The sequence below is a fragment of the Zootoca vivipara genome, chromosome 16, assembly GCF_965207765.1.
Source record: "Zootoca vivipara chromosome 16, rZooViv2.hap1.1, whole genome shotgun sequence".
Taxonomy (NCBI): Eukaryota; Metazoa; Chordata; class Lepidosauria; order Squamata; family Lacertidae; genus Zootoca; species Zootoca vivipara.
In genome coordinates, this window is record NC_142599.1 from 38444084 (window position 1) to 38470174 (window position 26091).

General features: G+C 45.3%; 4 long non-coding RNA genes across 4 annotated transcripts in view; 1 reads left to right on the forward strand and 3 right to left on the reverse strand.

The window, feature by feature from the left end:
* Window positions 1-387: 387 nt before the first annotated feature.
* The window catches only part of LOC148683205 (uncharacterized), a 33922-nt gene continuing 8218 nt past the window's right edge, over window positions 388-26091 (reverse strand). The window contains exon 2 of the long non-coding RNA XR_015947440.1: window positions 388-859. This is a non-coding gene — a long non-coding RNA (uncharacterized LOC148683205). The remainder of the gene's footprint in view (window positions 860-26091) is intronic.
* LOC148683206 (uncharacterized) lies at window positions 13107-15424 on the reverse strand. The gene is made up of 2 exons (XR_015947441.1): window positions 15242-15424; window positions 13107-13998 (listed from the first exon to the last, which is right to left on the reverse strand). It is a non-coding gene; the product is annotated as an uncharacterized LOC148683206 (long non-coding RNA).
* On the forward strand, window positions 20319-22211 carry LOC148683207 (uncharacterized). The gene is made up of 2 exons (XR_015947438.1): window positions 20319-20460; window positions 21712-22211. It is a non-coding gene; the product is annotated as an uncharacterized LOC148683207 (long non-coding RNA).
* Window positions 22492-25561, reverse strand: LOC148683208 (uncharacterized). The gene is made up of 2 exons (XR_015947439.1): window positions 25067-25561; window positions 22492-23479 (listed from the first exon to the last, which is right to left on the reverse strand). It is a non-coding gene; the product is annotated as an uncharacterized LOC148683208 (long non-coding RNA).

Consider the following 26091-nt stretch of genomic DNA (forward strand, 5'->3'; position numbering starts at 1 on the left):
TTTTGGCTATTATGTCAACTTGCAAATCATGAATAGGATAGATTCCCCTCTAAATGCAAAATAAACTTCATGCTCCTAACCCCATTCCTGGCAACAGTAAAAAGTAATCTCGGAAGAGTCCTCTTTCTGTTGACTTCATCATGACTGGACACCTTGGAACTGCAGAAACAGCTTCCAAGGAGTAGATGGGAATCCCTCCTTCAAACTGAGCGGTGCCTATCTTTGCAGGGACTTTCAGGTAGGAGAAGCTAATAGAGGTTAGCAGAGACAGGTGTAGGACAGGATGAGAGACATATGAAGGAAACATATTTGCGATTGCCGGTTGCACTTCATGAAAGGTGAGCTGAGAACCAGTAAAGCTGGAGAAAAACACACAAGAGGCCTCTGTGATGCTGCAGTGAAGCTTTAATGGCTAGGAAGGAAGGAGGGAACATTCTCTGTGATCAACAGTTCAAGCAGGAGAAGAGATTCAGCATTGAGAGATTAAAGGAAACCAAAACACTCATAAAAGGAGGTTGTTGAATTGGACAAGCACAAGGGAGGGAGGGAGGGAGGGAGGGAGGTTCTCCCCAGACCTTCCCTTTGCCCTGACCAGCTGGCCAAAAAGGGCCCAGGTACCCGTAAGAAACTCTGCATGGGAGATGTGCAGATCTTCCGCCAATTCTGGCTCAGTAAACTGAGACTTGCTACTCAGGTTTCTTGTCTCACTTGCCAGTTTGGGGCTTTATATTTTATGGGGCGTACAAAAACAATAACGCCCAGTTCATCCAGAATTTCGTCTAAGGCGAATATCATATTCATCTCCAAAGAGAGGGTTCCATTGCTGACACTGAACATCTTGGCAAGAATCTTGGATACTCTGAAATGATACGTTTTCAAGGATACTTTCAGAAACACGTGAAAACAGGGGAAATAAGACATCATCTCTCAGATAACCAAAGAAATATTTGTCAGACAGGGAGGAGGGAGTTCCTCATTCTTTTTAGCTTTTAGATTAAGATTCCTATAGTATGACTTAAAGAATGCACATCAAGGAAGGAGACAGTTCAGATAACGAAAGATATAAAAGATTAATTTAATGTTGATTTTTAATTGTTGCAGCCAGGCCTGGGACAGTAAGGTGAACGATGGAAAAGCATTAAAATACTGACCCCCCCACCCCCATTTGACAAGCTGTCTCTCTCTGACCCTTCTCCCTCTCCCCCTCCCTCCTGAAATTCAACATTCTTCTCTCACACACTGGCCCTGCAGGATCCTTCCTCTTCTGGCGTCAGACTTTTGGCCCATCTAGTTGAGTGTTGTTTCTACAGCAGGAATGGGGACTGTTTGCCTTCCAGAGCTTGTGGAACTACAACTCCCAGCAGCCCCAGCAGCCAACATTGGCCAAGGCCAGAGGAGGCGGGAGTTGCTTTACATCTGGAGGACCATAGGTTCCCCACCCCTGCTTTAGCTGTCAGTGGGATTGACTTCCCAGGAGTTCAGCTGAGCATCTCTCCCTCCCTGACCCAAGAGAAGGCAAGGGTGGCTGCAGCAAGGCAGCTCTGCCTAAACTTGCATCAGTAAGAGGTGTTCGGCAGTGGGATTTGCTGCCAAGGAGTGTGGTGGAGTCTCCTTCTTTGGAGGTCTTTAAGCGGAGGCTTGACGGCCATATGTCAGGAATGCTTTGATGGTGTTTCCTGCTTGGCAGGGGGTTGGAGTAGGTGGCCCTTGTGGTCTCTCCCAACTTTATGATTCTATGACATGACACATAGAAGGCAGCAGTTTAAACCTGCAGTGTAAAAACTTTGTAAGTCAGAAAGCCTGGATGTGTGTGACCTTCTCAGTGGTGAAAATTTGAAACTGAATATTATTGGCTGCTTCCAAAACAAGACACTTTCAGACAGTAAAGAAAAAGTTCATTTTCTCTCTCTGTCGCCACCCCCTTTCAAATGCATATTTTCCCCACCCCACAGCAGCTGATTTCCTAGGAGCTGCTCTGAAGAGCTGGTTTGAAAAGTCTTGATTTTGTTACAATTTCCCTCTAGCTTATTCTCACACAACAACCAGTCTGGAGTCAAAGTTCTCAAGGGATGAGCAGATAATATGGTGGTAGGCCTTTGAAATGTACCACTTCAGGGCTACATCAGGCCTTCCAACACCACTCACAGCTCCTAGTGTGTTTCTTTGTTGGGTAAGATTTTTTGGCAAGTGAGACTTGTCAAACAGGCCAGGGAAACTAGTGCAGCCATCTTCTTTTATTTTTGTAGCACTGATACCACAAAGTTATTGTTGCTGGTCTTCTATCAAGGGGGCTGATCAGCCCCTACACCTGTTGATTTTCAGCAGTGCTTGGGGTCATCTTCTGAGCCCAACCCTTTTTGTTATGGCGTACTAAGTAGAGCCTTTTTGGTGCTGGCTCCAGGGCAGTGGAACATCCTGCCAGAAGACACTCTCCTAGCTCACGTTTTTGCAGGCAGCTGAAACTTTCTGATAGGTTTCCTTTTTCATCAGGCACTTCTGCTATTGTGCAAGTGTCATATTTTTAATTTCACCCTAATTTTGAATCTACTCTTTCTCCCTCTCCTCCCGATGTGCTTTTTTTATAGAAAGGCAGGATGAACATGCTAAAAATGAATCAGTTGTTCAGTTTTTGGTTCCTTGGGTACAACCCTCATGATGTCCTTTTGGTATCCTGCCCACATATAATCCAAGGGCTGTTTCTTTGCCTATCTCTGGCTTTATGGATGAACGTAAAAATTTGTCTGGTCTGCCCTTCTGTCTCTATCCTGCCCACCTACCAGTATGAGCCACTCTTTGCGGATTGTCTGTGTCTAGATGTTGGGTGGGGGAGGGGGATAATAGAGAACACCCACCAGGGCTGGACAGCCCTTTCCTTTCACTTTGAAATAGGTCATGTGCCAAAAATAACCAATTGCAATGCGTCTGTCTGTAGACAGCACTCTAAATTCAGTAAATGATATAATTCGAGCTTAAACCGTCCGGCACGGTTTAAACTTTCTAGTGAGTTTGGTTTTTTTTAAGGTGGCAGCTTCTAAGTTCTTTGCAGCCTTGGTTATGTTAAGATTTACACCTTCCATATGCAGTGGGAAAACTCAGCAATGGCCAGAGGATTGGAGAAGATCAGTCTACATCCCAATTCCAAAGAAGGGCAGTGCCAAAGAATGCTCCAACTACCGCACAATTGCGCTCATTTCACACGCTAGCAAGGTTATGCTTAAAATTCTACAAGGCAGGCTTAAGCAGTATGTGGACCGAGAACTCCCAGAAGTGCAAGCTGGATTTCGAAAGGGCAGAGGAACCAGAGACCAAATAGCAAACATGCGCTGGATTATGGAGAAAGCTAGAGAGTTCCAGAAAAACGTCTACTTCTGCTTCATTGACTATGCAAAAGCCTTTGACTGTGTCGACCACAGCAAACTATGGCAAGTTCTTAAAGAAATGGGAGTGCCTGATCACCTCATCTGTCTCCTGAGAAATCTCTATGTGGGACAAGAAGCTACAGTTAGAACTGGATATGGAACAACTGATTGGTTCAAAATTGGGAAAGGAGTACGACAAGGTTGTATATTGTCCCCCTGCTTATTTAACTTATATGCAGAATTCATCATGCGAAAGGCTGGACTAGATGAATCCCAAGCCGGAATTAAGATTGCCGGAAGAAATATCAACAACCTCAGATACGCAGATGACACAACCTTGATGGCAGAAAGCGAGGAGGAATTAAAGAACCTTTTAATGAGGGTGAAAGAGGAGAGCGCAAAATATGGTCTGAAGCTCAACATCAAAAAAACCAAGATCATGGCCACTGGTCCCATCACCTCCTGGCAAATAGAAGGGGAAGAAATGGAGGCAGTGAGAGATTTCACCTTCTTGGGCTCCTTGATAACTGCAGATGGTGACAGCAGTCATGAAATTAAAAGACGCCTGCTTCTTGGGAGAAAAGCAATGACAAACCTAGACAGCATCTTAAAAAGCAGAGACATCACCTTGCCGACAAAGGTCCGTATAGTTAAAGCTATGGTTTTCCCAGTAGTGATGTATGGAAGTGAGAGCTGGACCATAAAGAAGGCTGATTGCCGAAGAATTGAATTATGGTGCTGGAGGAGACTCTTGAGAGTCCCATGGACTGCAAGAAGATCAAACCTATCCATTCTTAAGGAAATCAGCCCTGAGTGCTCACTGGAAGGACAGATTGTGAAGCTGAGGCTCCAATACTTTGGCCACCTCATGAGAAGAGAAGAATCCTTGGAAAAGACCTTGATTTTGGGGAAGATGGAGGGCACTAGGAGGAGGGGACGACAGAGGACGAGATGGTTGGACAGTGTTCTCGAAGCTACGAACCTGAGTTTGACCAAACTGCGGGAGGCAGTGGAAGACAGGAGTGCCTGGCGTGCTATGGTCCATGGGGTCACGAAGAGTCGGACACTACTAAACGACTAAACAACAACAAAAATGTGAAGGTTCAATGTGTCACGGTCTGGTCAGCAGGAGGTAGCAGGCCCGCCTGAGGACGTCAGGACCGGGACCAAGATGGTGGTGTAGAAGCAGGAACGGGGTCCGGATGGTGCAGGGCTGAGGGTCCAGCAGCAGGCAGTCACAGGGTCAAGGAACCGAAGGTTGGAAAGCAGGGCGTCATGGAGGTGAGGGCCCGAGGGTCAAGGAGCAAGACGGAGGTGAAGGTCTTGGAGTCGAGGAGCAAGGCATCAGCAAGGTGAAGGTCCAAGGACCAGGAGGCCAGATGCAACAAGGCAGGGATCATGTTGCTGTGGCAAAGAGCTGAAGGGAAATGCTGAGCTTTTATCCCTCCCAGCTCTTGCCACCAGCTGCAGTGAGTTACCAAGTGGCCTCACCTGAGTGGCCACTCCTTGCTTCTCCAGCACAAGCTGAGGCAGGCCCCAGTCCTGCAAAGCACTACAGGCCCCAGAGCCTGACTCCTGCCCATACTCCTGACACAATATTGGCACAATATTAGGAACATTTTGGTAAAATCAAGAGTTAACTGAGGTGGGGTATACTTAGCCAAATTCCTGATGATATGTAATGATACATTTTCAAGGATACTTTCAGAAACACGTGAGAACTGCGGAAACCGGACATTATCTCTCACATAACCAAAGAAATATATTTGTCAGACAGGGAGGAGGGAGTTCCTTATTCTTTTCAGCTTTTAGATTGAGATACTTTATTATGACTTAAAGAATGCACATCCAGGAAGGAGGCAGTTGAGGGCAGGAGGTCTTTGCAGGGCCAGCAAGGTAGGAAGCATCTCTACAGGTAGGAGAACAGGCAAGCGTCCAGGTAAGAGCTGCTGCCTGTGGGGATGAATGATATGACATGTATGACATAAAGGGTCTTTTTAGTTAGTCTTTCTTTTTCTTTTACCTATATGATTGTGTTTTGTATTTTTGTATAGATGAGTTAGAGTTTTAGTGTTTAAAGCATTAAAAAACTTTCAATGAAACTGTTATTGAAAAAACATTTGAGGCCTTATGCTTTTACAATGACCCTGCAAGCATCTGTAGCCCAAATAATTGGGGAGTAGTCCTGTGAGCAGAGACAGAAGGAAGGACTTTGCTTAATTCAGAGGGGCCTGGGTTATTTCTCGTCATTGTACTCCTGGCTGCTTGGACGCATCAGCCTCTTGTCAGACCTCAGACCAACTCAGCCACCAGCTCCCTTGCACTGATCTTCCCAAGCAAGTATGAATAACACACAGAGTCTACAAATCTTGGTCTCAGTTTCCCCCACAGCTTTTTCATTTTTTCCTCCTCCTCCCACCTTCCTCCCCAACTTCTTTTATTCCCATAGACTCCTCTCAGCTCCGAAATGCACCTGAGGACCAGGAAACATCCCAGACAGGAGCACCTCTGCCTGTATGGCTAAATTCCTGCTTTCTGGACCAAACTCAGGAATTGTGTATATGCAGGGCTCACCTAAATATTGTTGCATGCCACTTCAATCTCTGAGTGGTGCCAGATCCAAGGGGGTACAAGCGCTGAACTAAGAACTGTTTCCTTTGGAAATGAGGGGCAGTGGAGACTTCATGGCATATGGTTTATTTGCACATAGATGCAACATGAGCCGATGATGGAGGGGCCTAAAGCACAGACATCCCAGCAGGTTCTTCCTTCTCCCATACCAACGTCATCGCTAGAGTCAAACAGAAATCAAGCATGTTCCTAACTGTGGCTCTGACCCTCTGTCCAGCTTGCTGCATTTTACAGGCTGCAACCTTTCTGCAAAAACTCAGTCCTAAACTCAATTCTTTACTCCATCTCAAATTCTCCTTTGTCTTCAAAACGAACTCTGGGTCCCATTTTCTGTGTGGCACAGTCTCCTCTCTCTCTGGCTTTCCTGATACAGGACAGGCCCTGATTGGCTGGAGGTTCCAGGTACTTTGGGGGGGGGAGTCAGCTGAGAGGAGTCCGTGGGATAAAGGAAGTCGATGAGGATGGTGCAGGGAGGAGGAGACCAGGAAAACCCTGTGGGAGAAACTGAGACCAGGATTTGTTGCTAGAAAGAAGATTCCACCTAAACATTAGGAAAAACTTGCTGACAGTAAGAGGTGTTCGGCAGTGGGATTTGCTGCCAAGGAGTGTGGTGGAGTCTCCTTCTTTGGAGGTCTTTAAGCGGAGGCTTGACGGCCATATGTCAGGAATGCTTTGATGGTGTTTCCTGCTTGGCAGGGGGTTGGAGTAGGTGGCCCTTGTGGTCTCTCCCAACTTTATGATTCTATGATTTGCACTCATTTGGGGAATATCAGAAGAAGGGAGCTGAATTGGTCTGAGAGGGTGCCCTCTTGGAAGGTCTGACAAGAGGAAGGTGACACAAGTAAGCTGAGGTTTCCAAGGAGCAAGGAGTACAATGACAAGAAGTTATCCAGGCCCCCCTAATTTAAAGAAAGTCCTTCCCTCTCTATCTACTCAAAGGCTTGCTCACCAATAATCTCTTCTACAAACACTTGCAGGGTCATTGTAACAGCATGAAGGCCTCGAACTCTGACAGTCGTGGGAATCACAGAACATTGTCCTTCCAAAGAATTCTGGGAAAAGTAGATCACCCCCCACAGAGCTATGATTCCCAGCACCCTTAGCCATCAATAGGGACCTAGAGTCTTTTGGGGCATAAAATGTTCTTCACCCGCGATTGCAACATCCAGTGTGTTCGTAAGCGCAAATTGAAGCCGAGTCAAAAGAAAGCAAAGGAGTGTCTTGAGAGGAGGCTGGAGGCTGGCATGATCAATAACTTTTTGGAACACATTATCTTAGAGTCGGATGGAGCCCCAATGGCTAGGGACAGAAGGTTTCACCTACTGGTCGTGCCCCTGGGATTCTTTTGCGATCACAAGGAATTTCACTCAAATTTGAGCTTACACTTCTCATCAGAAATCAGGAATCATCAGAAGGGGAGGGGGACGAGCCAGAGAGTAGTAGGGACCTGATTCCTTTGCCCAGTGAAAGTGAGAAAAGGCTATCTCACTCAGGAATGCAGCCTGACAGTTCTTAAAGTAAAAAATAAAATAAAAAATTCCTTCAGTAGCACCTTAAAGACCAACTAAGTTTTTATTTTGGTATGAGCTTTCGTGTGCATGCAGATACACTTCTTCAGATACACTTCTTGCATGCAAGATAGTAGGTCCAGAGTCTCCGAAAAGTCTGCGATTGAGCCGTTTAGCAGGAAAGCACATGGCAGGAAAAAGGAGGGAGAAGAGGTGGAGAATAACTTGCTTCACCTGGGAAAAGAAACTAGTTCCATCACCCTTCATTTCTGGCAAGGGCAGAAAGTGTTCTCGGCAGAGTCCTCTTTCTCTTGATTTCACTCGGGACCGGAAACACTGGAACTGTGGAAACAACTTTGAAACTGGTCGGTGGCATTTCAAGAATTGAGGAGCAAGACATAGGAAGGTGGGAGAAAAACACGCAAGTGGCCTCATAAATGTAGGTGGTCGTATTGGAAAGGTGGAAAGCTGGAAGCTTCTCCCCAGACCTTCCTTTTGCCCTGGTCCAGCTAGCTAAAAAGGCAGACCTTGAGGGTCCCCTGATTCTGACTCAGCAAACGGATGGCAAATCTCTATCCAGGTTTGCCACATCACTTTCCAGATTGGTGTCCTTCCTTTAGGATAAATATTTTGGACTCTTTACAGTAGGGTCTATAAAGTCAGGGATAGGAATTTTTCTTGAAACATGAGCAGCCCTTGTACCAGTAGTATTCCAGAAGTGAATCCTTAGGCACAAGGAACACAAATCAATGCAGAGGCTGATGGTCCGGCCAAGATCAGCAAAACAGGAAAAACTTCTGTATATACTTCTTCTTCTTCTTCTTTGATAATTTTTTTATTAGTTTTCAGTTACAATCCATTAATAGCCTAGTTATAACAATACCAATTTATAATACATTAATACCAATAGTTCAAATACCGAATTATAATTTAGATGAGGTGCCACCCCCACGTGCTAGAATTGATGGCTTGATTACATAACAGAAACCTCAGGTTGGAAGCTCCCTCTTCCTTTAGACCAGGCATCCCCAAACTGTGGCCCTCCAGATGTTTTAGTCTACAACTCCCATGATCCCTAGCTAACAGGACCAGTGGTCAGAGATGATGGGAATTGTAGTCCAAAACATCTGGAGGGCCGAAGTTTGGGAATGCCTGCTTTAGACCATCAAGAAGAGCATTGCCCCAACAGCAGGGATGGGAAGCATTGGCCGTCCGTAACTTATGGAACTACAACTCCCAGAAGCCCCGGCAGCTAGCATGGCCAAATGCCAGAGGATATGGGTGTTTTAGTTTAGCAACACCTCAAGGGCACGTGGCTCAGCAATGAATGGGATTCACTTCCCAGAGTTTTAGGTGAGCATCTCTCTCTGCCAGACCTGCATCACCCCAAAAAGGGCAAGTGTGACTTGAAATGCAATATGGGCATGAGTGACAGCGGCCCCAGCAGCATTCTCAGGCAGAGGTTAAACTGGGACACTAGACAGAGCTCTGCAAAAGCAGCAGCAGCAGCAGCAGCAGCAGCAGCAGCAGCAGCCCCTGCCTGAGCACCCCAGGGAGAGAAAAATGGATCCAGGGATGCTCTCATCCCATACACCTGCCCTTGCACACAGAATCCAACCACATTTTCTGCCTCAAAGGACTTCGGTCCCTACATATGGCTAAAGGTGCTGGGACTCAGAGCTCATAGCGGAAATCACAGAACATTTTCCTCCCAAAGAATTCTGGGAGGTGTAGCTCACCCCTCACAAAGCTATGTTTCCCAGCACCTGTAGCCATCAATAGGGACCCGAATCCTATGAGGCAGAAAATGGGCTTCACCGGCGATTGCAACAGACAGTGTGTTTGTAGGTGCAAAGACGTATTGTCCTAAAGCAGGGCTGAGTCAAGAAAATGCCCCAAAATTACATTAAAAGGAACACAATGAACATCACCCAAATTGAAGCAGAGTCAAAAGAAAGCAAAGCAGGCGGCTAAAAAGACCAATAACTTCTTGGAACACATTACATTGCAGTTGTATGGGTTTCACCAGCAAGTGCAACAGACAGTGTGTTTGTAGGCGCAGATATGTATGTCCTATGCTTTAAAAGGAACACAATAAACATCACCCAAATTGAAGCTGAGCCTTGAGAGGAGGAGGCTGACAGGACAGGTAATTTATTGGAACACATTACACTGCAGTCGGATGGAGTCTCAGTGGCTAGGAATGTTCGGTCCCAAAACCGGAGGTGGGCCTACAACTCCCATGATCCCTAGCTAGCAGGACCAGTGGTCAGGGAAGATGGGAATTGTAGTCCAAAACATCTGGAGGGCCAAAGTTTGGAGATGCCTGGTCTATACTTAGCCAAATTAGTGATGCTGCACCAAAGAATTTGCTCCAAGTGCAGAGAGAAACTGTATAAAAGGGCTCAGTGCATAGAGCTTTTCCACCAGTGCTTTTGAAGATCTCTCTTCTGCTACTCAGCTTCTTCAGCTATTGGTAAGCTCCTTTTAAGTAGATTGATTACTAGAACAAAGAAGGTAGCAACTGATTTACTGTGGGGCAGGAATTTACTGGGGATTTTTCCCAACTCCTGCTGAATTTCACATAGAAATCAGATTTGGGAAGAGACCTTCAAATCTTTACATGCAATTCCCTGTGCCACGGGCATTGTTTTGGACTCAAACAGAAATCCCACTTCTAATGGGACTTTTGAAATGTGGAGCTGGGCACTCTCAGGGAGGAAGTTAGATGAGGGTGAAGAGTGAGGAATCAGAGTTGGAAGAGACCACAAGAGCTATCCAGTCCAACCCCCTGCAAGGATCTCTTCCTGCTTAGAGATCAGAGCAGGGAAGGGGAAGATGTCCTGTTCTGGATCCGACCATGCTTTGTTTGAAAGATCAGCTCCAGGTAATGGCAGGATCCCTGCTGTCACCTCCTGCAAACCCCTGTTGTAAATCAAGACTGTCTTCCTCTTCCTCCTCCCTGGCAGGGTCAAGATAGGGAGGCGGTCTCTGCCATTCCTCCTCCTCTGCCCAGCCACAAACAGAGGGGGGGGCAGGAAGAGGGGAGTATGTAAAAATGGTGGGGAGGGGGGGAAGAATCTTTTAGCACTTTCTATTTCAAAACCTAAGTAGGAAGGCATGTTGAAAAGAAAACCCCCCAATAAATATCTGCCCCATAGCCTGTGCTTTTATCTTAAAAAATATTTAGGGGTACTCTCATTCCACCTGAGACTCAGGAAACACCATGACAGGAAATGAGGCCGCCATTGGGGGTAGGATCAGAACTGATGATTCACCGTGCTAGAGAAGAAACAAAAATTTTCTTCTCATTTAGATTCACAAAATGTTTAGGCGTGTGTCCCCCCCAGGAAAAAAGCAGTGCCCATAGTCAGTCACTTCCTGCCTTCCCTGCTCTACAAATCGATTTACTTAAAAGCAAATCAGACCAGCACGGTGAATCGACAGTTCCGGTGCCACCCCCGATGGCTGCCTCTTTTCCTGTCACGCTGTTTCCTGAGTCTCAGATGGAATGACAGTACCCCTACGGTAATTATTTTTTAAGATAAAAGCACAGGCTATGGGGCAGATATTTATTGGGGGGGGGGTTCTTTTCAACATACCTTCCTGCTCGGTTTCATATAGAAATCAGATTTGGTAAGAGACCTTCAAATCTTTACATGCAATTCCCTGTGCCACGGGTATTGTTTTGGGCTCAAACAGAAATCTCATTTCTAATAGGACTTCTGAAATGTGGAGCTGGGCACTCTCAGGGATGGAGTTAGATGAGGGTGAAGAATGAGGATCTCTTCCTGCTTAGAGATAAGAGCAGGGAAGGGGAAGATGTCCTGTGCTGGATCTGACCATGCTTTGTTTGAAAGATCAGCTCCAGGTAATGGCAGGATCCCTGCTGTCACCTCCTGCAAACACCTGTTGTAAATCAAGACTGTCTTCCTCTTCCTCCTCCCTGGCAGGGTCAAGATAGGGAGGCGGTCTCTGCCATTCCTCCTCCTCTGCCTCCTCCATTTTTCTCCCTCTGGGAATCTCAGGCCAGTGCCCCATCTTCTTCTTCTGAGAAAGGTGCCTTCTGAGAAAGGTGCTGTGCCATTGTCACATGATATGCCCACATTACATCTTGACGGGAGGACTGATGCAAGTTTAGGCAGAGCTGCCTTGCTGCAGCCACCCTTGCCTTCTCTTGGGTCAGGGAGGGAGAGATGCTCAGCTGAACTCCTGGGAAGTCAATTCCACTGACAGCTAAAGCAGGGGTGGGGAACCTATGGTCCTCCAGAGGTAAAACAACTCCCGCCTCCTCTGGCCTTGGCCAATGCTGGCTGCTGGGGCTGCTGGGAGTTGTAGTTCCACAAGCTCTGGAAAGCGAACAGTCCCCATTCCTGCTGTAGAAACAACACTCAACTAGATGGGCCAACAGTGTGACCCCCCCGAAGAGGAAGGATCCTGCGGGGCCAGTGTGTGAGAGAAGAATTTTGAATTTCAGGAGGGAGAGGGAGAAGGGTCAGAGAGAGACAGCTTGTCAAATGGGGGTGTGGGGGTCAGTATTTTAATGTTTTACCATCATTCACCTTACTGTCCCAGGCCTGACTGCAACAATTAAAAATCAACATTAAATTAATCTTTTATATCTTTCGTTATCTGAACTGTCTCCTTCCTGGATGTGCATTCTTTAAGTCATAATATAGGAATCTCAATCTAAAAGCTGAAAAGGAAGAGGAACTCCCTCCTCCCTGTCTAACAAGTATTTCTTTGGTTATCTGAGAGATAATGTCTTATTTCCCTGGTTTTCACGTGTTTCTGAAAGTATCCTTGAAAACGTATCATTTCAGAGTATCCAAGATTCTTGCAAGATGTTCAGTGTCAGCAATGGAACTCCCTGTTTGCAGATGAATGTGATACTGTCCCTAGACATATTCCTTGATGCAGTGGCCATTACTCTCGTTAAACGCTGCAGAATGTAAAGCCCCAAACTGGCAAGTGAGACAAGAAACCTGGGAAGCAAGCCTCAGTTCACTGAGCCAGAATTGGCGGAAGATCTGCACATCTCCCATGCAGATGTTCTTACAGGTACCTGGGCCCTTTTTGGCCAGCTGGCCAGGGCAAAGGGAAGGTCTGGGGAGAACTACCCTCCCTCCCTCCCTCCCTCCCTCCCTCCCTCCCTTGTGCTTGTCCAATTCAACAACCTCCTTTTATGAGTGTTTTGGTTTCCTTTAATCTCTCAATGTGGAATCTCCTCTCCTGCTTGAACTGTTGATCACAGAGAATGTTCCCTCCTTCCTTCCTAGCCATTAAAGCTTCACTGCAGCATCACAGAGGCCTCTTGTGTGTTTTTCTCCAGCTTTACTGGTTCTCGGCTCACCTTTCATGAAGTGCAACTGGCAATCACAAATATGTTTCCTTGATATGTCACTGATCCTGTCCTACACCCGTCTCTGCTAACCTCTATTAGCTTCTCCTACCTGAAAGTCCCTGCAAAGATAGAGCAGCGCTCAGTTTGAAGGAGGGATTCCCATCTACTCCTTGGAAGCTGTTTCTGCAGTTCCAAGGTGTCCAATCGTGATGAAGTCAACAGAAAGAGGACTCTCCTGAGATTACTTTTTACTGTTGCCAGGAATGGGGTTAAGTGAGTTGAGTTTATTTTGCGTTTAAAGGTGAATTTATCCAATTCACAATTTGCTAGTTGACATAATCGCCAAAACATGGCACCCTTCGAAATACACACTTGTATGAATTTGTGGTGCTATTCCCAAAGCAAACAATGTTTTGAAGAAAAAAACACCCATATGTTAAGATGAAAAATTGCATAAAATGAATAGATTAGTGAGTTTGGTTAACATAGAAATGTGCATTATATCAGTGCATTCACATTTGGAAACAGTGAGAAACTGAGATATCTAAAATTGACAGGTTGAAGGGACAAGCTTTCCGAAGCTGTAACCAGAAGACCAGGACAATATTCAACCTTCACATACTATGTTCCAAAAGGTATCTTGCATGTCAGGTTATACCTTGGCTAGGGCACCTGCTATGCTTAATTTTGGCTCAGCTTCACCTTGGATGATGTCCTCTGTGTTCCTTTTAATGGAATTCAGGGCGTTCTCTTGAATCTTTTCACTAATATACTCATCTTTATACACACTTTCTTCTAAGAAACACATTTGAAAATCATTGTGGGGAAGAATCATAGAATTGTAGAATCATAGAATCGTAGAGTTGGAATTACCCCAAGGGTTATCAAGTCCAACCCCGGAAAAGCAGGAATCTCAACTATGGCAGGGGGCCATCCAGCCTCTGCTTAAAAATCTCCAATGAAGCAGAATCCACAAACCTCCAAGGGCATCCAGTCCACAGTTTAAAAACTTTTACATTTGGAAGATGATCTGCATCGGAAAATTGTAATAAATTGGTCTTAGCTCATCAGGATCTAGTATCATGGGTTGTGGCATGCGAATTGTAAGACTTGCTCCAATGTTGGCACTCGACATCTTAGAGGAATGTTAGAGAATCTGAAATAAATCATTTTCAAGAGTATGTTCACAAATATGTGGAAACAGAGGGAAATTAGTCATTAGCCTTCAGATTGCCAAACAGATGAAAATGTATTTGACTGTTGGGCATTATTTTAAGCAAGGACAGGTAACTTAAAAGTATTATTATTGTTGGTATAAAAAAACCCAAAGTCAGCTCTCTATGCCTGTTCTCTGAAATCCAGCGATCTTCTCAGGTTGGGAATGCAGGAAGCTCCCTCTTCCTGTAGACCATCAAGTAGAGTGAGTGTTGACTCAACAGCAGGGATGGGAAGCATTGGCCATCCATAACTTATGGAACTACAACTCCCAGAAGCCCCAGCAGCCAGCATGACCAAAGGCCAGAGGAGATGGGAGTTTTAGTTTAGCAACACCCCAAGGGCATGTGGCTCAGCAATGAATGGGATTCACTTCCCAGAGTTTTAGGTGAGCATCTCTCTCTGCCAGACCTGCATCACCCAAAAAAGGTCAAGTGTGACTTGAAATGCAATATGGGCATGAGTGACAGCGGCCCCAGCAGCATTCTCAGGCAGAGGTTAAACTGGGACACTAGACAGAGCTCTGTAAAAGCAGCAGCAGCAGCAGCAGCCCCTGCCTGAGTGCAGGGAGAGAAAAATGGATCCAGGGATGCTCTCATCCCATACACCTGCTCCTCTTGCACACAGAATCCAACCACATCTAGAACAGGGAATCTTCCCCCTTCCCGTTCTGATCTCTTGGGAGGAAGAGATCCCCATTCTTCTTCCATCCATGAGAATGCCCAGCTCCACTTTTCAAAAGCCGCTTAGAAGTGAAATTTCTGTTTGAGCCCCAAACGCTGCCATGGGCACAGGGAATGACATGTAAACCTTTGAAGGTCCCTTCCCAAATCTGATTTCTATGTGAAACTAAGTAGGAAGGCATGTTGAAAAGAACCCCCCCCCCAAATAAATATCTGCCCCATAGCTTGTGCTTTCATCTTAAAAAATATTTAGGGGTACTCTCATTCTGCCTGAGACTCAGGAAACACCGTGACAGGAAATGAGGGCGCCATTGGGGTTAGGATCAGAACTGATGATTCACCGTGCTAGAGAAGAAACTAAAATTTTCTTCTCCCTTTAGGTTCACAAAATGTTTAGGGGTATGCGTCCTCCTGCGTCCCCCCAGGAAAAAAGCAGTGCCCATAGTCAGTCACTTCCTACCTTCCCTGCTCTACAAATCGATTTACTTAAAAGCAACTTACCAAAAGCAGAAGAAGCTGAGCAGCTGAAGAGAGGAGATCTTCAAAAGCACTGGTGGAAAAGCCCTATGCACTGAGCCCTTTTATACAGTTTCTCTCTGCACTTGGAGAGAATACTTTGGTGCAGCAATACTAATTTGGCTAATTATAGCCCACCTCCGCTTTTTTGCCGGACTGTCCCTAGCAATTGGGTCTCCATGTGACTCTAAGATAATGTGTTCCAAAAAGTTATTGGTCATGCCAGCCTCCCCCTCCGCTCAAGACATTGTTTTGCTTTCTTTTGACTCGGCTTCAATCTGCGCCTACGAACACACTGGGTGTTGCAATAGCAGGTGAAGCACATTTTCTGCCTCATAGGATTCAGGTCCTGCCATTACCTGGAGCTGATCTTTCAAACAAAGCACGACCGGATCCAAAACTGGACATCTCCCCCTTCTAAGCCGGAAGAGATCCTTGCAGGGGGTTGGACTGGATAGCCCTTGTGGTCTCTTCCAACTCTATGATTCTATGATTCCTCATTCTTCACCCTCATCTAACTCCATCCCTGAGAGTGCCCAGCTCCACATTTCAGAAGCCCTACTAGAAGTGGGATTTCTGTTTGAGCCCAAAACAATGCCCGTGGCACAGGGAATTGCATGTAAAGATTTGAAGGTCTCTTCCCAAATCTGATTTCTATGTGAAACTCAGCAGGAAGGTATGTTGGAAAAAATCGCCAGTAAGTTGCTGCCCCACAGTAAATCAGTTGCTACCTTCTTTGTTCTAGTAATCAATTTACTTAAAAGGAGCTTACCAAAAGCTGAAGAAGCTGATTAGCAGAAGAGAGATCTTCAAAAGCACTGGTGGAAAAGCCCTCCGTGCTGAGCCCTTTTATAAGTGTAGACCACCTCCAGTTTTGGAGCTGAACGTTCCTAGCCACTGAGACTCCATCCAACTGCAATGTAATGTGTTCCAAGAAGTTACTGGTTATTTTAGCCTCCTGCTTTGCTTTCTTTTGACTTGGCTTCAATTTGGGTGATGTTCATTGTGTTCCTTTTAATATAATTTTGGCGCATTTTCTTGACTCAGCCCTGCTTTAGGACAATACGTCTTTGCGCCTACAAACACACTGTCTGTTGCAATCGCAGGTGAAGCCCATTTTCTGCCTCATAGGATTCGGGTCCCTATAGATGGCTACAGGTGCTGGGAAACATAGCTCTGTGAGGGGTGAGCTACATCTCCCAGAATTCTTTGGGAGGAAAATGTTCTGTGATTTCCGCTATGAGCTCTGATTCCCATCACCCTTAGCCATATGCGCAACAGGCAGTGTGTTTGTAGGTACAAAGATGTATGTCCTAAAGCCGGGCTGAGTCAAGAAATTGCCCTGAATCACATTAAAAGGAACACAATGAACATCACCCAAATTGAAGCTGAGTCAAAAGAAAGCAAAGCAGCGCCTTGAGAGAAGGAGGAGGCTGACATGACCAATAACCTCTTGGAACACATAACATTGCAGTCGGATGGAGTCTCAGTGGCTACCTAGGAACATTCACCCCAAAAGCGGAGGTGGGCTATACTTAGCCAAATTAGTGGTTCTGCACCAAGATATTTGCTCCCAGCGCAGAGAGAAACTGTATAAAAGGGCTCAGCGCATAGGGTTTTCCACCAGTGCTTTTGAAGATCTCCTCTCTTCACCTGCTCGGCTTCTTCAGCTTTTGGTAAGCTCCTTTTAAGTAAGATTAAGATTAAGATTACTAGAGCAAAGAGGTTTGCAACTGATTGACTATGGGGCAGTTATATGGACAGAAAGGACTTATTCACACAGAACAGAGTCATACTGTGCCAGTCTCTCCCATGGGAGACAGTGAAGACCAGCAACTTGGATGGCTTTTGTCAGGGTTGTTGTGACTACTCTTGAGTAACGACCTTCCACATGCTTGTCTTTCAGAAGCTTTTATTAGTGCACATTATTTACAGTGTAACGAGCTGCTGTTTTCCTGTCTACTCGCTCCAGTCAGATTCCTGCACTGCCCCCCTCCACGTTTTAGACCAACATAAAAGTATCGGAACTGTGAAGCGCCTCCCTTTTCTCTGCCTCCTCAATTCCTTCGTTGGGGGGGGGGGGGTCCTCTGGTCTGACTGATTCCTGTTCTCTCTTTCCCCCTCCCTCTCTCCCTGCCTATGGAGTAGGGGCCCCTGGATGTTGCCAGAGGTCTGGCACTCGCTTTCCGTTTCCTGACTCCCTCCATCAGACCCTTCGCTCTCGTGACTGCTGGGAGACGGGCTGCTTCGGATGAGGGGGGGGGGCTGTTCTCTGTAAGCCCTTCCCCTTACAGCTTTCAAAGAGGATTAGAAAAATAAATTTAAAAAAGGAGGAGGAGGAGCCACAATGTTATGCTTTCCCTCCACAATTGGGGGCAGCAATGCTTCTGAACATTAGTTGCTGGGAAACCACAGGTTGGAAGAGATGGCTTGTGCCTGATCCAGCTGGCTCTTCTCATGTTCTTATGGAAGAAGGTTGGATTTCACCAGAGGGAAGGAAGATCTCCTCCTCCCTGCACCTTCCTCACCAACTTCCTTTATTCCCACAGACTCCTCTCAGCTGATTCTCCTCCCAAGTACCTGGAACTTCCAGCCAAACAGGGTCTGTGGTCACAAAGAGCAATGAAGATCCACGGACCTGAATCTGGCCCTGCTTAATCGATTCTCAATGCATTCCTGTCTCCCTGCATTCACAGGACCTCTCACCAAGGACGTCTACTGCACACAATTGCACACAATAGTACCAGTGGCCACAGGACATTTTGCCCTCACAAGGCTGCCGTTCCCAACACCCCTAAGAGTCTACAGTGCCCAGAGTTCTATGAAGGGGGAAAGATGCTTCCGGTGTGTTTTAAAGAAGTGGTCTGTATATAGGTTATGCTCCACAGATGATGCATCCAACGCCTGGAGGATTCAAGAGAACGCCCTGAATTCCAACACAGAGAACATCATCCAAGGTGATGCTGAGCCAAATTTAAGCAAAGCAGGTTCCTGAGCCAAGGTGTAACCTAACAAGCAGCATACCTTTTGGAACATAGTATGTGAAGGTTCAATGTTGGGGGAAGATGGCTAGGAACATTTTGGTAAAATCAAGAGTTAACTGAGGTGGGGTATAGTTAGCCAAATTCCTGATGATATGTAATGATACATTTTCAAGGATACTTTCAGAAACACGTGAGAACTGCGGAAACTGGACATTATCTCTCACATAATCAAATAAATATATTTGTCAGACAGGGAGGAGGGAGTTCCTCTTTCTTTCCAGCTTTTGGATTGAGATACCTTTATTATGACTTAAAGAATGCTCATCCAGGAAGGAGGCAGTTGAGGGCAGGAGGTCTTTGCAGGGCCAGCAAGGTAGGAAGCATCTCTACAGGTAGGAGAACGGGAAAGTGTCCAGGTAAGAGCTGCTGCCTGTGGGGATGAATGATATGACATGTATGACATAAAGGGTCTTTTTAGTTAGTCTTTCTTTTTCTTTTTCTTTTTCCTATATGATTGTGTTTTGTATTTTTGTATAGATAAGTTAGAGTTTTAGTGTTTAAAGCATTAAAAAACTTTCAATGAAAATGTTATTGAAAAAACATTTGAGGCCTTATGCTTTCACAATGACCCTGCAAACATCTGTAGCCCAAATAATTGGGGAGCAGTCCTGTGAGCAGAGACAGAAGGAAGGACTTTGCTTAATTCAGAGGGGCCTGGGTTATTTCTCGCCATTGTACTCCCGGCTCCTTGGACGCATCAGCCTCTTGTCAGACCTCAGACCAACTCAGCCACCAGCTCCCTTGCACTGATCTTCCCCAAGCAAGTATGAATAACACACAGAGTCTACAAATCTTGGTCTCAGTTTCCCCCACAGCTTTTTCATTTTTTCCTCCTCCTCCCACCTTCCTCGCCAACTTCCTTTATTCCCATAGACTCCTCTCAGCTTCAAAACGCACCTGAGGACCAGGAAATATCCCACACAGGAGCAGCTCTGCCTGTATGGCTAAATTCCTGCTTTCTGGACCAAACTCAGGAATTGTGTATATGCAGGGCTCACCTAAATATTGTTGCATGCCACTTCAATCTCTGAGTGCTGCCAGATCCAAGGGGTTACAAGCGCTGAACTAGGAATTGTGTTTCCTTTGGAAATGAGGGACAGTGGCGACTTCATGGCATATGGTTTATTTGCACATAGATGCAACATGAGCCGATGATGGAGGGGCCTACAGCACAGACATCCCAGCAGGTTCTTCCTTCTCTCATACTAACATTATCGTTAGAGTCAAACAGAAATCAAGCATGTTCCTAACTGTGGCTCTGACCCTCTGTCCAGCTTGCTGCATTTTACAGGCTGCAACCTTTCTCCAAAAACTCAGTCCTAAACTCAATTCTTTACTCCATCTCAAATTCTCCTTTGTCTTCAAAACTAACTCTGGGTCCCATTTTCTGTGTGGCACACTCTCTTCTCTCTCTGGCTTTCCTGATACACGACAGGTCCTGATTGGCTGGAGGTTCCAGGTACTTGGGGGGGGGGAGTCAGCTGAAAGGAGTCTGTGGGATAAAGGAAGTCGATGAGGATGGTGCAGGGAGGAGGAGACCAGAAAAAACTGGAGGAAACAGACCAGGATTTGGAGACCCCGTTTGTTCATACTCATTTGGGGAAGATCAGAGGAAGGGAACCAGTGGCTGAGTTGGTCTGAGAGGGTGCCCTATGTGAAGGGCTAACAAGAGGAAGGTGACACAAGCGAGCTGAAGTGTCCATGCAGCCAGGAGTACAATGACAAGAAGTGACTGAAGTCCCTTAAGGAAGAAAATGTGCTTCACCTGAGATTGCAACATACAGTGTGTTTGTGGGTGCAAAGACGTATTTCCTAAAGTAGGGGTGAGTCAAGAAAATATTCCAAATAAATTAAAAGGAACACAATGAACATTACCCAAACTGAAGCCGAGTCAAAAGAAAGCGAAGCGGCAACTTGAGAGAAGGAGGAGGCTGACAGGATCAGTAATTGATTGGAACACATGATATTGCAGTCGGATGGAGTCTCAGTGGCTAGGAATGTTCAGCGGAGGTGGGCTATACTTAGGCAAATTAGTGATGCTGCATCAATATATTTGCTCCAAGTGCAGAGAGAAACTGTATAAAAGGGCTCAGCACGTAGGGCTTTTACACCAGTGCTTTTGAAGATATTTCTTCTGCTACTCAGCTTCTTCAGCTTTTGGTATGCTCCTTTTAAGTAAATTGATTCCTAGAGCAAAGAAGGTAGCAACTGATTTACCGTGGGGCAGTTATTTACTGGGGGTTATTTTCAACAAACTTCCTGCTGAGTTTCACATAGAAATCAGATTTGGGAAGAGACCTTCAAATCTTTACATGCAGTTCCCTGTGCCACGGGCATTGTTTTGGGCTCAAACAGAAATCCCACTTCTAATAGGACTTTTGAAATGTGGAGCTGGGCAGTCTCAGGGATGGAGTTAAATTAGGGTGAAGAATGAGGAATCATAGAGTTGGAAGAGACCACAAGGGCTATCCAGTCCAACCTCCTGCAAGGATCTCTTCCTGCTTAGAGATCAGAGCAGGGAAGGGGGAAGATGTCCTGTTCTGGATCCGGTCGTGCTTTGTTTGAAAGATCAGCTCCAGGTAATGGCAGGATCCCTGGACCCATTTTTCTCCCTCTGGGATCTCAGGCCAGTGCCCCATCTTCATCTTCTTCTGAGAAAGGTGCTGTGCCATTGTCACATGATATGCCCACATTACATCTTGACGGGAGGACTGGTGCAAGTTTAGGCAGAGCTGCCTTGCTGCAGCCACCCTTTCCTTCTCTTGGGTCAGGGAGGGAGAGATGCTCAGCTGAACTCCTGGGAAGTCAATTCCACTGACAGCTAAAGCAGGGGTGGGGAACCTATGGTCCTCCAGATGTAAAACAACTCCCACCTCCTCTGGCCTTGGCCAATGCTGGCTGCTGGGGCTGCTGGGAGTTGTAGTTCCACAAGCTCTGGAAGGCGAACAGTCCCCATTCCTGCTGTAGAAACAACACTCAACTAAAGGAACCAATACTCTGACCCCAGAAGAGGAAGGATCCTGCGGGGCCAGTGTGTGAGAGAAGAATGTTGAATTTCAGGAGGGAGGGGGAGAGGGAGAAGGGTCAGAGAGAGACAGCTTGTCAGATGGGGGTGGGGGGGTCAGTATCTAATGTTTTACCATTGTTCACCTTACTGTCCCAGGCCTGGCTGCAACAATTAAAAATCAACATTAAATTAATCTTTTATATCTTTCATTATCTGAACTGTCTCCTTCCTGGAAGTGCATTCTTTAAGTCATAATATAGGAATCTCAATCTAAAAGCTGAAAAGAATGAGGAACTCCCTCCTCCCTGTCTGACAAATATTTCTTTGGTTATATGATAGATGATGTCTTATTTCCCCGGTTTTCACGTGTTTCTGAAAGTATCCTTGAAAACGTATCATTTCAGAGTATCCAAGATTCTTGCAAGATGTCCAGTGTCAGCGATATCACCCCCGCTATGGAGATGGAGATACATTTGGCCATAAAAAGATTTCTTGATGCAGCGACCATTAGAATCGTTGTACACCACAGAATGTAAAGCCCGAAATTGGCAGCTGAGGCAAGAAACCTGGGAAGCAAGCCTCAGTTCACTGAGCCAGAATTAGCAGAAGATCTGCACATCCTCCATGGAGAGGTTCTTGCCTGGGGCCCATTTTGGCCAGCTGGTCAGGGCAAAGGGAAGGTCTGGGGAGAACCTCCCTCCCTCCCTCCCTCCCTCCCTCCCTCCCTCCCTCCCTCCCTCCCTCCCTCCCTCCCTTGTGCTTGTCCAATTCAACAACCTCCTTTTATGAGTGTTTTGGTTTCCTTTAATCTCTCAATGTGGAATCTCTTCTCCTGCTTGAACTGTTGATCACAGAGAATGTTCCCACCTTCCTTCCTAGCCATTAAAGCTTCACTGCAGCATCACAGAGGCCTCTTGTGTGTTTTTCTCCAGCTTTACTGGTTCTCAGCTCACCTTTCATGAAGTGCAACTGGCAATCGCAAATATGTTTCCTTGATATGTCTCTCATCCTGTCCTACACCCGTCTCTCCTAACCTCTATTAGCTTCTCCTACCTGAAAGTCCCTGCAAAGATAGGCACCGCTCAGTTTGAAGGAGGGATTCCCATCTACTCCTTGGAAGCTGTTTCTGCAGTTCCAAGGTGTCCAGTCGTGATGAAGTCAACAGAAAGAGGACTCTTCCGAGATTACTTTTTACTGTTGCCAGGAATGGGGTTAGGGGAGTTGAGTTTATTTTCCTTTTATAGTTGAATTTATCCAATTCACAATTTGCAAGTTGACAGGGCACCCTTCAAAATACAGTGGTACCTCGGTTTACAAACACAATTGGTTCCAGACGTCCTTTACCTGAAGCGAACTTTCCCATTGAAAGTAAAGGAAAGTGGATTAATTGATTCCAGACGGGTCCATGGAGTACTTAAACTGAAAATACTCAAACCAGGTGTACGTAAACTGAGGTATGACTGTACATACTTGTGTGAATTTGTGATGCTATTCCCCAAGCAAGCAATATTTTGAAGAAAACCCCCCCATATGTTAAGATGAAAGAGTGCATAAAATGAATACATTAGTGAATTTGGTTAACATAGAAATGTGCATTATATCAGTGGACATTCACTGCAAAATTCCAGGTTGAAATGTGGGGAATTAGGAGAATTTTGCACTGATGCTTATGAATTTTCACAAGACTTAACAAATAAATAAATCACAAACTGCTGCAAACATGAAGAGAGCTGAATTCACATTTCGAAACAGTGAGAAACTGAGATATCTAAAATTGGCAGTTTGAAGGGACAAGCTTTCCTAAGCTGTTACCAGAAGATCAGGACAATATTCAACCTTCACATACTATGTTCCAAAAGGTATCTTGCATGTCAGGTTACACCTTGGCTCGGGAACCTGCTTTGCTTAATTTTGGCTCAGCTTCACCTTGGATGATGTTCTCTGTGTTCTCTTGAATCCTCCAGGCTTTGGAAGCATCATCTGTGGAGCATAACCTACATACAGACCACTTCTTTAAAACACATCAGAAGCATCTGTTCCCCTTCATAGAACTCTGGGCACTGTAGACGCTTAGGGGTGTTGGGAACGGCAGCATTGTGAGGGCAAAAGGTCCTGTGGCCACTGGTACTATTGTGTGCAATTGTGTGCAGTAGACGTCCTTGGTGAGAGGTCCTGTGAATGCAGGGAGACAGCAATGCACTGAGAATTGATTGAAATTGAAGCCGGGTCAAAAGAAAGCAAAGCAGGAGGATGAAATGACCAATAACTTCTTGGAACACATTACATTGCAGTCGGATGGAGTCTCAGTGGCTAGGAACGTTCATCCCCAAAAGCGGAGGTGGGCTATACTTAGCCAAATTAGTGATGCTGCACCAATATATTCGCTCAAAGTGCAGAGAGAAACTGTATAAAAGGGCTCAGCGCATAGGGCTTTTCCACCAGTGCTTTTGAAGATCTCTTCCTTTCGGCTGCTCAGCTTCTTCAGCTTTTGGTAAGTTCCTTTTAAGTAAATCTTAAATTTTAATATTGTATTTTAATCTGTATTTTAATTAATTGCTTTTTATGTTTTATTGTAATTTTATTGGTGTTAGCCGCCCGGAGCCCGGTTTTGACTGGGGAGGGCGGGGTATAAATAATTTATTATTATTATTATTATTATTATTATTATTATTATTAATCGATTCATAGAGCGGGGAAGGTAGAATGTGATTTACTATGGGCACTGCTTTTTCCTGGGGGGTTGCAGGGGGATGCATTTCAAAATTTTCATTTTTGTATGATTCCCTTGTACTCATGGATGAACATCTATTTTTTTGGTTTTTTAAAAAAATTACACACACACACACACACACACACACAATTTTATTCTGGTCCATAGACCCAAAATACACATTTTTGTATGATTCCCTTGTACTCATGGATGAACATTTGTACTTACCTTCACACTGATTTGAAGCCACTTTATGTCCTTCCTAAAAGAGGCTCCTGGAGGCCGGAGGGACATTGCTGGAACAACTCTTGGGTTGGGGCAACTGGCTAAAATGTTTCAAAATGTTTTAAACGGTTCTAATTTTGGTTCCTCTGTTTTCTTTTTGTCAGGTTGATGTTGGTTAAATGTTTAGTTGGGGTTGGTGGTTACTTTAATATGGCTATAACTGTAAACTGTCTATTATTGTTATTATTCTTGCTGTTATTGGTTTCTATTGGTTTATTTGTTGCTAGTACAGTATAGGATATTTTGTTTTTTAATTACAGGTAGGTAGCCATGTTGGTCTGAGTCGAAGCAAAATAAAAAAATTCCTTCAGTAGCACCTTAAAGACCAACTAAGTTTTTATTTTGGTATGAGCTTTCGTGTGCATGCACACTTCGTCAGATACACTTGAAACAGAAGAGCCAGACCCTTATGTATATACAGAGGGTGGGTGGTGGGTGGGAATGGGTGATGGGCTGATAGGACTAGTAAACCTGTTGATGGCTGTTAACGACTGCTGATGACTGCAATTGGTACTGCGGGGGAAAAGCAAGGGCTGAGGCGCTAAAGAAAGCTTGATCATGCAGCCCTTGCTTTTTATATAATTTAGACCATGCTGGAATTGATGGCTTGATTACATAACAGAAACCTTAGCTAAAATCTTGCGTGTTTTTTTCACTAATATGCTGATCTTTATTCACACTTTCTCCTAAGAAACACATTTGAAAATCGTTGTGCGGAAGAATCATAGAAATGTAGAATCATACAATCGTAGAGTTGGAATTACCCCAAGGGTTTTCAAATCCAACCCCGGAAAAGCAGGAATCTCAACTATGGCAGGGGGCCATTCAGTCTCTGCTTTAAAATCTCCAATGAAGCAGAATCCACAAACTTCTGAGGGTGTTTGGTCCAATGTCAAAAACTTCCTTCCTCGAAGTCGACTTCGATCTTATATCTGTAAAAAAGTAGCCCACCAGGACGTAGTATCATGGGTTGTGGCATGGGAATCTTAAGACTTGCTCCAACGTTGGCACTGGACATCTTGAAGGAATGTTGGGGAATCTGAAATGAATCATTTTCAAAAATATGTTCAGATTGCCAAACAGATGAAAATGTATTTGACTGCTGGGCATTATTTTAAGCAAGGACAGGTAGTAACTTAAAGTATTATTATTATTGGTATAAAAAGCCCTAAGGCCAACTCTCTTTGCCTGTTCTCCTTCTCTCCCTGTCTGTGCTGAATTCTAGTGATCTTCTCAGGTTGGGCATGCAAGAAGCTCCCTCTTCCTTTAGACCAGGCACGTCCAACAGGTAGATCGTGATCTACCGGTAGATCACTGGACATCTGTGGTAGATCATTGGCTTCCCCCAAGGAAGCTCAACAAGTTTGGCTCCCCTAGAAGAAGCCCAACAGTGATCCCCCTCCCTAGAAAAAGCTCAATAACTTTGACCTGAACCCCCCAAAAGGGGGTAGATCACTGCCTCTAGGATCTGCCTCTAGGATCCACCTCTAGGATCTACATCAAAGGCATGTTTACAGAAAGAAAAGAGGAATGGCAGATGCCCTTTTGGCCAGATCTGTAGTAAGCATGTGAGACAAATGCCTAGCCAAATGGCTTGTGTCTTGCATCTTAGGTTGAAACGTGATTTACCAGGTACAGAGAAATGGAGAATACAAGCATCCCAAGGAGCTTATATCACAAGCCATACATCCTATAACCCAGGTGGAAAAAGTCTGACCTAGTGAGCTATGAAACTCGGGTCATCCTCTTCAACCATGCACATGATTATAAATCTATGATTTCTTACAAT